Raw genomic sequence first — 11,656 nt, forward strand, 5'->3', positions numbered from 1 at the left:
TGTGCAACAGGGAGGGGTATGCCCTTCCCACTTTTTAGGAATTTACAATTATCATATAGTAGCCAAAAAAATATGATTAGTTTTAATTATGATACATACTAATTGGCCTCTCCACTTTCAAAAACGATGCTCAGACTTACTCTTGATTCTGTATGTAATTTTTAAAGTCTTTTAACTATCACAATGGCTATTTGTAAATTTTATATAGAATCGACTAGATATTTTGTCTATCATTTATTAAGCTTATGGAGATGCTCTAGGTAATGTAGTAATCTATGAATGAGGATCTCCTTGCAACTACATCAATCCAATTTTACGATGAATCTTCATTAAAAAAAAAAATATATATATACATTTGAGTAATAAATGTTGATTTGAACTATGATTCATTTTTTTTTCTATAGATGAGTAACTCATATTTTTGGTCGCTACAAAGAGCATGAAAATGATTCAAACATCAAAGCGGAAATTCTAATAGATATGAGATATGTGTTTTTTTGTTAGTTAGATAAAAGAGGTATTAATGATTTAAAACTCTTGGAAATAATATGAAAAGTATGTCAAACAATATATGATTTTTCTAACAATTAAAAGTTAATTTCTATGTAAAAAAATTGAAGATACTCTTTTTAAGCCTTAGAAGGCGTCGCAAAAATTAGTCAAAAGTGATCGATACAGTAGAGTTTTTCTACGTGACGTCAACATTTTGATGTTGCTCATTTTTGGGGCCTAAATAACCAAATTTTATAACAATCGAAACCTTTTTTTCCTTAATATTAAGGAAAACAGTCAACTATTGTATGTCAAAATGGGACCAACCAGTGGTGTTCCTGGCACGAACCAATTCGGTCCACCACAAAAGTTCGGTCTGGACCGGTCTCATTTAAAAATTCGTTCTATATCGGTCCAAAGGAAAAGTTCAATCTAGATTGATCCAAAGAAAAATTCGGGCTAGACCGATTTTACGGATAAATTGTTTATAACAATTATACGAAGTTTAAACAAAGATAGTTCCATTAATTATGATCCCTAGTCCAGGGGGTAGGCAACCTTTGAGACATGGAGGGCCACTCTCAACATTTCCATTCAATGAGTCTGCTACTATCAAAAATAATGGTAAAATACATACACAAACTACAGGAATATATTCTAATATGCACGTGTCAGTGAATATGCCTCGCTGTGCCGGCAGTGGCACGCATGCCATTGGTTGCCGAGCCTGCCGTAGTCTCATATATATGTATACAGTATTTGTTCTAGAACTTATGGTGTACTTTTGAGATTTAAAAAAAGAAAAAAGAAGTGAGACCAAAAAAAATCCGTCCACGGTCTGGACCGAAAAATCGATCCAAATCGAAGTGAAAAAAAAAAAAAAATTGGTACTGGACCGAGTCTCAACATTAATTCATCCTATCATTTCATGTACCAAAAAATAATTATATTTTAGTACTTTTATTAAAATGGTAAAAAATGACGTCCACGGAATATTCAATGCTTCATTTTCCTCATCCCAAGTACTTTAAATCCTTCATTTAAAATTATTGATCCCTTTTTTGGATTGCAACTTGTACAGAATTATTACTTTGTAAAAAATTTTAAGACTAAGTTTCCGCCCCCCTCCTCCCCCACCTCCCAAAGAAAGCTAGCAACGGCCCATGGGCTAACAAATGGAAGGACTTATACCTTAGTGTCTATAAAATGTTTATCATTCCATTGCTTACTTTGTATATTTGACCCTGATATCTATTAAAAATGTAAAAACATTATAAATTTGGAGGGGCGTCCGCAGTAGGTTTGCTTGAGGGGCTGTAGCCCCCCAAAAAAAAAAAAAAAAGTAATTTTTGCTTTTTTACTAGTAAATTTAATTTTTTTAAATTCGAAATTTTCAAAAAAATTTAATTAAAGATCTAAATTTATTTATAGTTAATTTTGGATTTTTTTTTTACAAAAATTAACTTACATTTTTAATCTTTTTGTCCAAAACTTTTTTTTCCCATTTTTTCCCCAAAACATTTAGTTTTCTGTTAATAGATATATATCTAAAAAACAAAATTTCTTAAAAATTCAATTTTTTGGGAATAACTGGAATTTTATGTATTTAAAAAAAAAAAAAAAAATATTTGAAATATAATTTTAAGTTTTTTCCCAAAAAATTTAATTTTTTTTCCTTCAAATATTTGAAAAAACCAACCTTCTTCCCCCCTTCCCTTCCTCCCTACTCCCAAATTATATAGATCAAAATGAACTTTTATAAATATTAATTCTACTTTAATAATTTCAAATCGATCTTTTTTTTTGTAAAAATCTGGCCATTTTGAGGAAATATTACTTTGATTATATTCAAATATCACTGTTTATCATTGATATTAAGTAGTTTTCAATGCTAGTGTTTACTCTTTTTTATTCATAAATACATTTTATGGAGTTTTATCAATGTATATGGACAATTTGTTCATTTCATGTTGTAAAAATATCAAGTTTGAGCACCCAGATGGCGTCTTTTTCTAGTATGATACAATAGTATAAAGCAAATTGATAGATTTTATTTAAAAGGTTGCATAGTGGGTCTAATATAAATCTCTTAAACATATCAAAGGATTTAAACTATAGCTAAAATGCTTGGAATCTTAACTCCTCCCACGAATTCGAATAGAAAGCCTATATGTGACCAAAATATGTCTATGAAATATTGGTCAGACTATATATTTAATGTAAATAATAAATTGGGATTTACATATTTTCTTGATTCTTGTTCAAGATTGTTTTATGTTGACGTAACACATATGTTTCTTGTTTATATTCATTATATACTCTTGTTCTTAATCATGCATGGGATTGTCTGTAAATATGCAAGTAAATTCAAACTTAACTGCGTTAACTACAATCAATTATTGAACGATACCAAACCCTCAAATGTTTCAGAATTCTTTTTCAATAATGATTCATTCATTATAATTTGGGTATTTGAATAGTTTTCTGCGTTTCAACGATAAGAGTTTGTTATCATTTAAACATATGGATGATACTGATATGTACAAATAAAATATTAACGGCCATATTTGAGGAAATCCTTGTAACAGTGACATATTTATCAATGATTATTGATTATTTATGTGATTCTACGTAATATAATTGGGAAATAATAATTGATGTTGTATTTATAAATAAGGCTGGATTTTTTTAATAAAATAGATTATGAAAAAACTATTATATATTATATATTTTTTTTAAATTATCAATATATGTTACATCTTTGTAATGTAGATTTGACATAAGGTATTGTATACAAAGCAATTTAAGTGATGCCATAAATTGCATTCTAATTGAAAGATACGTCATTTTGGGGCTCAAAGTTGATATTTTTACTACATAAAACTATAAAAGGATTTCCAATAGATCTTGATTAAACTCCATCAAATGGTTTTAAGAATATAGACGGACCTAACACATGCAAATGATAACCACTGACATTTGAATTAAATCAAAGTAATATGTACATTGTAAATACTAAAAATCCCTAAAATCTCTATTTTTTGATCGATTATGGACGAGAAATAAAAGATAATTTGAGAAAAATATATTTTTATATATTTTAATAGCTTATTAGCAAGGTTTTCGGCTTTAGAGGTTCTGTTGGTCCCGGTCTTGGTTCTTACATTTCTACGGTTTGGGCCTCGGTCTTGATTCAGCTTTATCAGTCTCGGTTCTTTTTTATACAGACTCAGGTTGGTAACAGGCACATACAAATAGAGGTGTTGTTTGAAAGTTCAGACGCCGTAAATTATATTAGATACAAACAGGGCTACATCTAACTTATAAGCAGAATGCGCTGTGTCCCAAGTTTCAACAGGGGTCCGAAAACTAAGCTTATTTAAGACAATGGGTTTCAAAGGTGGGATCGTGAGGAGAGGCAATGGGAAGGGGGCACAGAAAGATCGAGAACTGAGGATTGCTTTCATTCTACACATATTTAGTTCAGATGTTTTAAAATAAAGAAGGACTCTGCTCAAAATGCATAAGTGTAGGTGGGTCTTGGCATAGTAAAATTTAGGAAACCTTGTCTTAAGAAATATTATAGTTATCATATTATAGGGGCAGTCAAGCTTAGTAGGGGACTAGGATCAATAATCTATCACACCACCCATTTCCCTTTTATTTACACCGTCTGGTCACTAAAACTACTTTTCCAGATCCATAAGAAGCTCTTAGCTATATGGAACTCAGATACAACTGTATCAATCTGATGACGCATAAAAAATAATTGGAAAACGATGCCATTGGACAAAAAAACAACTCAGAAAATTGACTTATTGACGTGCTCAATGATTTGTGTTTTCCTCTTTTATCAAACATAGGATATCTAAATTTAATTCTACTCGGGCTGTAGACCCCTCCCCCCTCCCCCTCCAAATGAAGGGCAGGGGGATACAAATATTAGCTCAAAAAGAGACTTTCTAATATACTCATATGATTTACTAGGCCATGAGAGAGAGTAAATCAATGATTTCAAACATATTCATGTCGTAATACCCACCTATAGGGTGAATAATAATTTCTTAAAGATATGTTTTAGTTATTAAATTCAATCTAAACTTATTAATTAACATAAAATTTTGTGAAAATGAGAAGATTGTTAAAAAAATTAATTAAAAAACAACAACTTTTGATCGAAATAGCCAACCCTTTCCCGGATTACAGAGCGGAGACGAAGATGTACGGGAAGTGGCAGAACGAACAATGTTATTCACGGTTGAGGGCATCCAAAACGACAAAAAATATCGTTTTTTTAGTGGAACCAGATCCCAGAAACCGCCAAGTGTAATGATTTGGCACGGGTTTATGTCAGACGATGCCCTTCATTTTCATTGAGGAGGATGTGAACATCAAATCAACAAATCTACATCTTGATCGATAAGATCCTTCCTTGGATTCAGGACAAATATGTTGATATGTTGAAACTGTCTTGAACTGCAACAAGTGTTCAGGACTGGTAAAAAGCAAATTCAAGGGCTTTTGATGAAATAATAAATGGTCTCTTAGGAACCCTGACTTGAATCCTATGGAATTTTTTATATGATCCAGGGCATGTACCAGGCACCACCTACTAAAAACACTCTGAAGAGTCCCCTCATCCAGGAATAGACCAATATCTCTGAAGAAACTGCACATGCTGCCTATACCCAAGTGCCTGCTCGTTCGCCATTTAATCATGTCAAAAGGTGGCTGTATTGAACAAATGTTTTTCCAATTAATTTATTTTACAATCTTAAATTTGTCACAAAAGTTTATGCTAATTTTTTAGCTAAAATATATCCTCACGAACTTATTACTCAATCTGTTCTTAAACATTTAGCTTTTATCCACTTGCAATTTCGATAGACAAAAGGAAAATTTTAAAAAGCATAAGGCATTCTATATGTGTCTTGTTGTGAACTGTTAATTGTTATGGGCGGAGGTATTATATAGATAAGATCATAAATATTTATTTCTATGGATATTATATATATACAATACTAACAGAGGGTAATAGAAACAAAGAATGAAGGTAAAAGAACAATCTTGGCCTTTTCTTGCTGGAATGTATATGGCTTCCTATGAGTGACCTAATTTATCCATGGGATGATAACGTCCATGTAGACTTTCTTGGTCACTTTTTGACCCATTTAGAATAATTGGGTTGGGGACATAAAAGTCCCTCCGTGTCCATGAACCCCGAGACCATAACTGAAGCCAAAGTCTGTGTTTCCAAGACTTGTTGAACTTCATCAGGTTCCAAAAAGATCCAATTATCGTTTTTAGGGCTATGCTTGGTGTTCATGAGGAAAATTTTCTCGTCAAAGACAACCTAACCTCACCTAACTCAATCATGTCATAAACTGTCGATTTTGGATATTTGAAGAAGGAAATTATCTTTTTTGCGAAGTATCCTGCGCTACAAGCTTCGATGATGGAAATTCTCTTAACTTTCCATGCTTGGACGAAGAGATGCTAAGAAAAACCTGTTGATACTTTCTACAAATCAAATATTTAGCTTGTCGCAAGTTTATAATTTTTATTACATAACCTCTACAAGAATCAAAATTTGCCGTTAAAGTTATTTTGGATTTACTTTGCTCACACTGCATATTAATTTATAAATGTCAATAAAGTATTTTTGTATAGATTATTTTACAAAGTAGATTAATCCAATTTTTAGATTAAAATATAATTTTATTTATCCTTTCGGAGTATTAATGCTGGATTTGGGAGATTATTCAAACTATAATTCAATTCAAGAATCAATTATTATTGATTCTTGAATTGAATAAAATTTGTAAGTATGCTCCAAACATTGATTCCTTCAATTATCTCCCCATCATGTTTTTCCAAATAATAAAGTTTTATGCCTATACAACATTTTGAAATAGCTTTAATTTAGACATAGACGGATATAGTATCAGATTTTCCGATCTGATACTTTAAAAATGATTAGATGGACCCGTAGGTCTAAAAACATTTTTTTTTTTTTGCCGCAATTGCTTTTTTTCTTTTGCAAAAAGATTCATATCCTATGGATACAATTAAAAAAAAAGCAAAAAAAAAAAAATATTAAATGCTTTTCAGTGACAATATATAGTACTCTTAGTTTATTTAATCCAGGCCACAAGGCCACAGTAGCCTTCCCCCTAAATTAAGGAATTTATCCTTTTACTAGAATTTTTTTGGTCAGGATTAAAAAATTTCCAAAAAATTTCCTTTTTTTTTGTTAAAAGCTGTGTAATTTGAAATTTTTTCCCAGCAAATTAAATTTTTGGAAAAAATGAAATTTTTTTTGAATAGCTGTAGATTTTTACAATTTTTTTTTCTGTTTTTGTTTATATCAATAGATTTATTATTTTTATTTTTACAAAAAACGTAATATTTGAAATCTCTTTTGTGAAATTTTTTCCCAAAAATGATGATATTTGAATTTTTTTGTGAATAACTGTGGACTTTTGAAATTTTTTGGAAATAGCTCTGGATTTTTGAAATTTTTTTCAAAAAATTTATATTTTTGTAATGGGAATGTTTCTACAGATTTTTGATATCTTTTTCCAAAATTGTAAATGTCTATGTATTTTTGTAATTTATTTCCAAAATTGTAAATGTCTATGGATTATTGTAATTTATTTCCAAAAAAATTTTTTATTTGAAATTTAATATAAAAATTTTTATTTGAAATTTAATCTTAAAATTTTTAATCAAAAATTTAATTTTTGAAATTTTTTGTGAATAGTTAAGGACGTGATAACGACTTTTGCCAACCACTGTTTGTTCCTAGAGTTATGCTTCATGGGTTGACATAAATTTTTCTCATCTGAGAAGAACCTGACAAGTGCTTTCACGGGAGGCATTTATTTTTGCTTAATTAAAGGTTCTGATGACCCTTTTCTTCCTGTTTGACCGGTGTTAGAAGCTGTCCCCTGCGACGTATATAGTTGAGGTTCTGTAGATCTTCCTCGATGACATGATGTATTGTTAAAGGGGACGCTACGTCGATTCTGTCAGCAAACATATCTATGAAGAAGTTTTGGCTGTCATATAAGAATAACAATGTAAAGCAACTACGCTTTACTAACATATTTCTAAGCAATATTATAATTAAAAGAATGGGTCCTTGTAATGAAAAAATTAAGTACAGCTAATAGAAAAAGTATTAACATCTCCCTCTAAAAGAAGAATCATCTAATTGATTTAAAAAAAACATATTCAAAGAAATTTGTAGATAAATATATAATGCTTTTCCGCCATTAATACTATTTTAAATATAGAAAGTTCTTCTCTTTATACATGTAATTCGCTTTCTTCCCCGAAAATCATATAACTCACAGCTGATATTAACAATTGTCTTTTGTCAAGTATACCGTATCTCTCGCACCCAACTTTTCCTTCCACTCTTACACAAATTTCATCTCTATAATATAGTATAATATAAAATACGATGTAGGACTTCAATATACATATGGAAATATATATATATGTAATTCATTTTAAATATTGTGGAGGAATAGTGTTGGGCGTAACGCGTTACTTTAATATATTACATTAGGCAGTAACGGAGTAATATAAGGCGCTACGAAATATTTTACGGTAATATTATTACAGTTACTGAGTCCGGTAACCCGCGTTACAATCCAAGCTGCCTCACAGGTGAGGTGTTTTCGAAAAACAACAACAACACAGGAGCAACAGTCGTAAATAACGAGGAGAAGAAGACTGTTTTAAATCAACACAAGAAGAAGAGGATTGGGGATTTCAAGATGACAAAAACGAAAGGATAGTTCAACATTTTCTAAGTGGTTATACTCCCACTATTTTCAATTTATGAGAGAAATAGACAAGAACCTCACAGTAAGGGTTACTTTATGTGCTGGTGGGAAGCCTGGTAATAAGTAACTTATTACTTATTACTCTACACAGAAGGTAATATTGTAAAGAAATGTATTACTTTCAAATGCAAGTAACTATAAATTTTTTCAGTCATTGGGGGAAAATATGGAGTGAATAGCTGTAGATTTTTGAAAAGTTTAATTTTTGGACATTTTTCGGAAAAAAAGTCCAACGGTTAAGTAGCGTAACCCTTGGGCCGGGGTGTATTATAATATATTCGATGGGGTCCTTGATACACAAGATAGTCGTGGGGATAGGTTTTGATCTATCTGCAAAATCCGTTGGCCTATGCATATTTTACAAAATAAAATGGAAATTCTCTTGTAACAATTTTTTATCAAACTAGCTATAGATTGATTGACGGAATATAATATAAATTTCAATAAAAGTGTAGTAGATCAGGAATGTCTAGCCTTTTAATATAATGGATTGTATTGCCACTTATAATATTTTAATGGGCACCAGAACCCATTAAGTTTAATTTCTTGAAAAAATGCTATATGAAACAAAATTATTTAATACAAATCTGTTTCAGTTTTAGAGAAAATAGGCAAAAGGTTCGAGGCAAACTGCTTCTTAAAAACGCTAAACTAGAAATATTGTTAGAGTCTCAGAAAATACAAGACCCCGTCAAATATTTTTCAATGTTTGACGTCCTAAGAGCGTTCTACATGTTTGAATGATATTGCGAGAATTTTGCTAAAAAAATACTTCTTTAAGTAAGAATGAGCAGTGGGTCACACGTAAACATTCCGTGGACCACAATGTTGCACCCGATCCCCAGGTTGGGCATCCCTGTACTAGATTATAAAATTGCATGTAATGAAATTATATCTTAATAAAATCCTTAATGATCAAATTCCTTGCATTGAATTGTTTAATAATCACATTACTCACAATAATTTTACCTGACAATGTAAATGTAGTTAAAATGATCATTGACCACTCTATTCGAAATTTTATAGATAATGAGGGCCTTTTTTGCACGTTGCCTGCTCTAAACGGCATTTTGTTAATTGCCCCTAACATATATTTATAATGTTACGGACACTCCTTTTGCTAGGGAGGAAGGGGGGGGATTGGTTTTTAAAAATTTTGTGGGGAAAAAAAAACCTAAAATCCAAATTTTTGAAACATAAATTTTTTGAAAAAATTTAAACATTCAATTTTATGTTTTAAATTTAATCAATAATCAACAACTACTCACAAAAAATTATTTTTTTTTCAAAAATTTACAGCTGTTGACAAAAAAAAAATTTAAATTTTTTTGAAATTTTATTTGCAAAATGCACAGTTATCCACAAAAAAATTTTGAACTGAAATATCTATATCAAATTTTTTGGAAAAAATTTCAAAACCTCAGCCTTTCGCAAAAAAATTTGAAAAATTAAATTTCTAGTATTAAATTTTTTGAAAAATAATTCCAATATTATATACTTTGGAGAAAAAATAAAAAAAAGCATAGCTATTGACAGAAAATCAAATTTTTTGGAAAAAAATTTGGAAAATTATTTCAAATATAATATTTTTAGAATAAATATTTCAAATTTTAAACTTTTTATTGAAAGCAAAAGTTCCGTAATCCATAATTTGGTGTGGGGGGCATTTTTCATAACTTAGAAATCAATAAATAGTTAGTTATATACGAGTAATAAATAAGAATCGGAATTATAAATTCAAAATTAAACATTGTTTTCCCGATTCCGATTAATCGTCTCATCGCTAATTCTAACTAAAAACTACATATTTTGTAGATATTATCTGAAATAGTATATAATTTTATTTGGGAGCCTTACAGGTTGGTTATTTGATTAAGAATAAATCCTGAAATTGGTTGAGTTCTGTTTTGAGAAGAGACTACTACTCCTTATGGAGGCTTTATTTACATAATCATATATTTTATTATTAGTGAGCGTATTGATTATTTATTTACTGGGGAGTAATGTTTAATTATAAATCTACTCTGGCATGTAATCAACTTGACATATATTGGTTTTTCAAGAGGATTTATATCCAATATCTATTCTTTACATTCTTTAAACGAGATACACAGTTTTACTTCAATCATTTACTGTATTCGTCATTATTCCGTGTACACTTTGTACTTTATAACAAAGAAAGAAAGAGGCTCAATATTAATGATGAAGAAAAATTATTAGAAAGGAGATGAAGGATATTTTAATTTCTATTATATTTTTGGGAATTTTTTTATTCAAAATCCCCAGCTTTTCTACTAAAAAAAAAATAAAATTCTTATATAAAATTTTTGAGAAAATAATTCAAATATTAAATTTTCTTGTAAAAAGGAAAAATCATTAATTTTGGAGAGAGCTATTTTATTTATTCATAACCTAGAAAAGTAATAAATAGCTAAATAACAATAGGAGTTGCAAATTGAACATTATTTTCCCTATACCAGAAAAACACCCCATTTTTCGATTCCGATTAATCGTCCCATCACTAAAATATACAAAGTTCAAAGTTTTGGTTGTTCAAGAGGTTTTATATTCAATATCTGTTTTTTTTACATGCTCTAATGGACCTAAATTTACTGTTCGATATGAAGAACCATAGTAGAAAATATATTGATACTATGGATTTGTAGGTTATTATCCAATTATGTATATAAGTACAATTTCACGAATACTTTTTTGGTCGAAAGCCACCTTGCCGGATCCCATTGTGCAAAGGTATAGCAAGGGATTCCGCAGTGGGTGGACTGGAGGGTCGGTGTTTCCCTCCCAAATTAAGGATTTTGTCATTTTACTTGAATATTTTATGCGTCATTCGGGCAAATTATGAGGCAGAAATCTAATATTTGATTTTTTTTTTCGAAAAAATGTAATTTTTTGTTAATAACTTTGGATTTTTGAATCTTTTATCCACAAAGTTTAATATTTGAAATTTAATTTTTGAATTCTTTTCCCAAAACTTTAACTAACTTTTTATAAATAACTGTAAGTTTTTGAAATTTTTATCGTAAAAATGAAATTTTGTAGTATAAAAATTAATTTTCTGTGAAAAACTATAGATTTTTTCAATAATATCCCCAAAAATTTAATTTTTATAAATAGCTATCGTTTTTTATAAATTTGTTTCCAAAAAATTTAATATTTGAAATTTAATTTTGGAAATTTTTTGCCAAACAATATAATTTTTCAAATTTTTACTCAAAAAATTTATTTTTCTTGAATAGCTATGGATTTTGATAATACTGCTAAACTATGTCATTAGAAGTTCTGTGTTT

This window comes from Lepeophtheirus salmonis, chromosome Z (assembly GCF_016086655.4).
Source record: "Lepeophtheirus salmonis chromosome Z, UVic_Lsal_1.4, whole genome shotgun sequence".
Taxonomy (NCBI): Eukaryota; Metazoa; Arthropoda; class Copepoda; order Siphonostomatoida; family Caligidae; genus Lepeophtheirus; species Lepeophtheirus salmonis.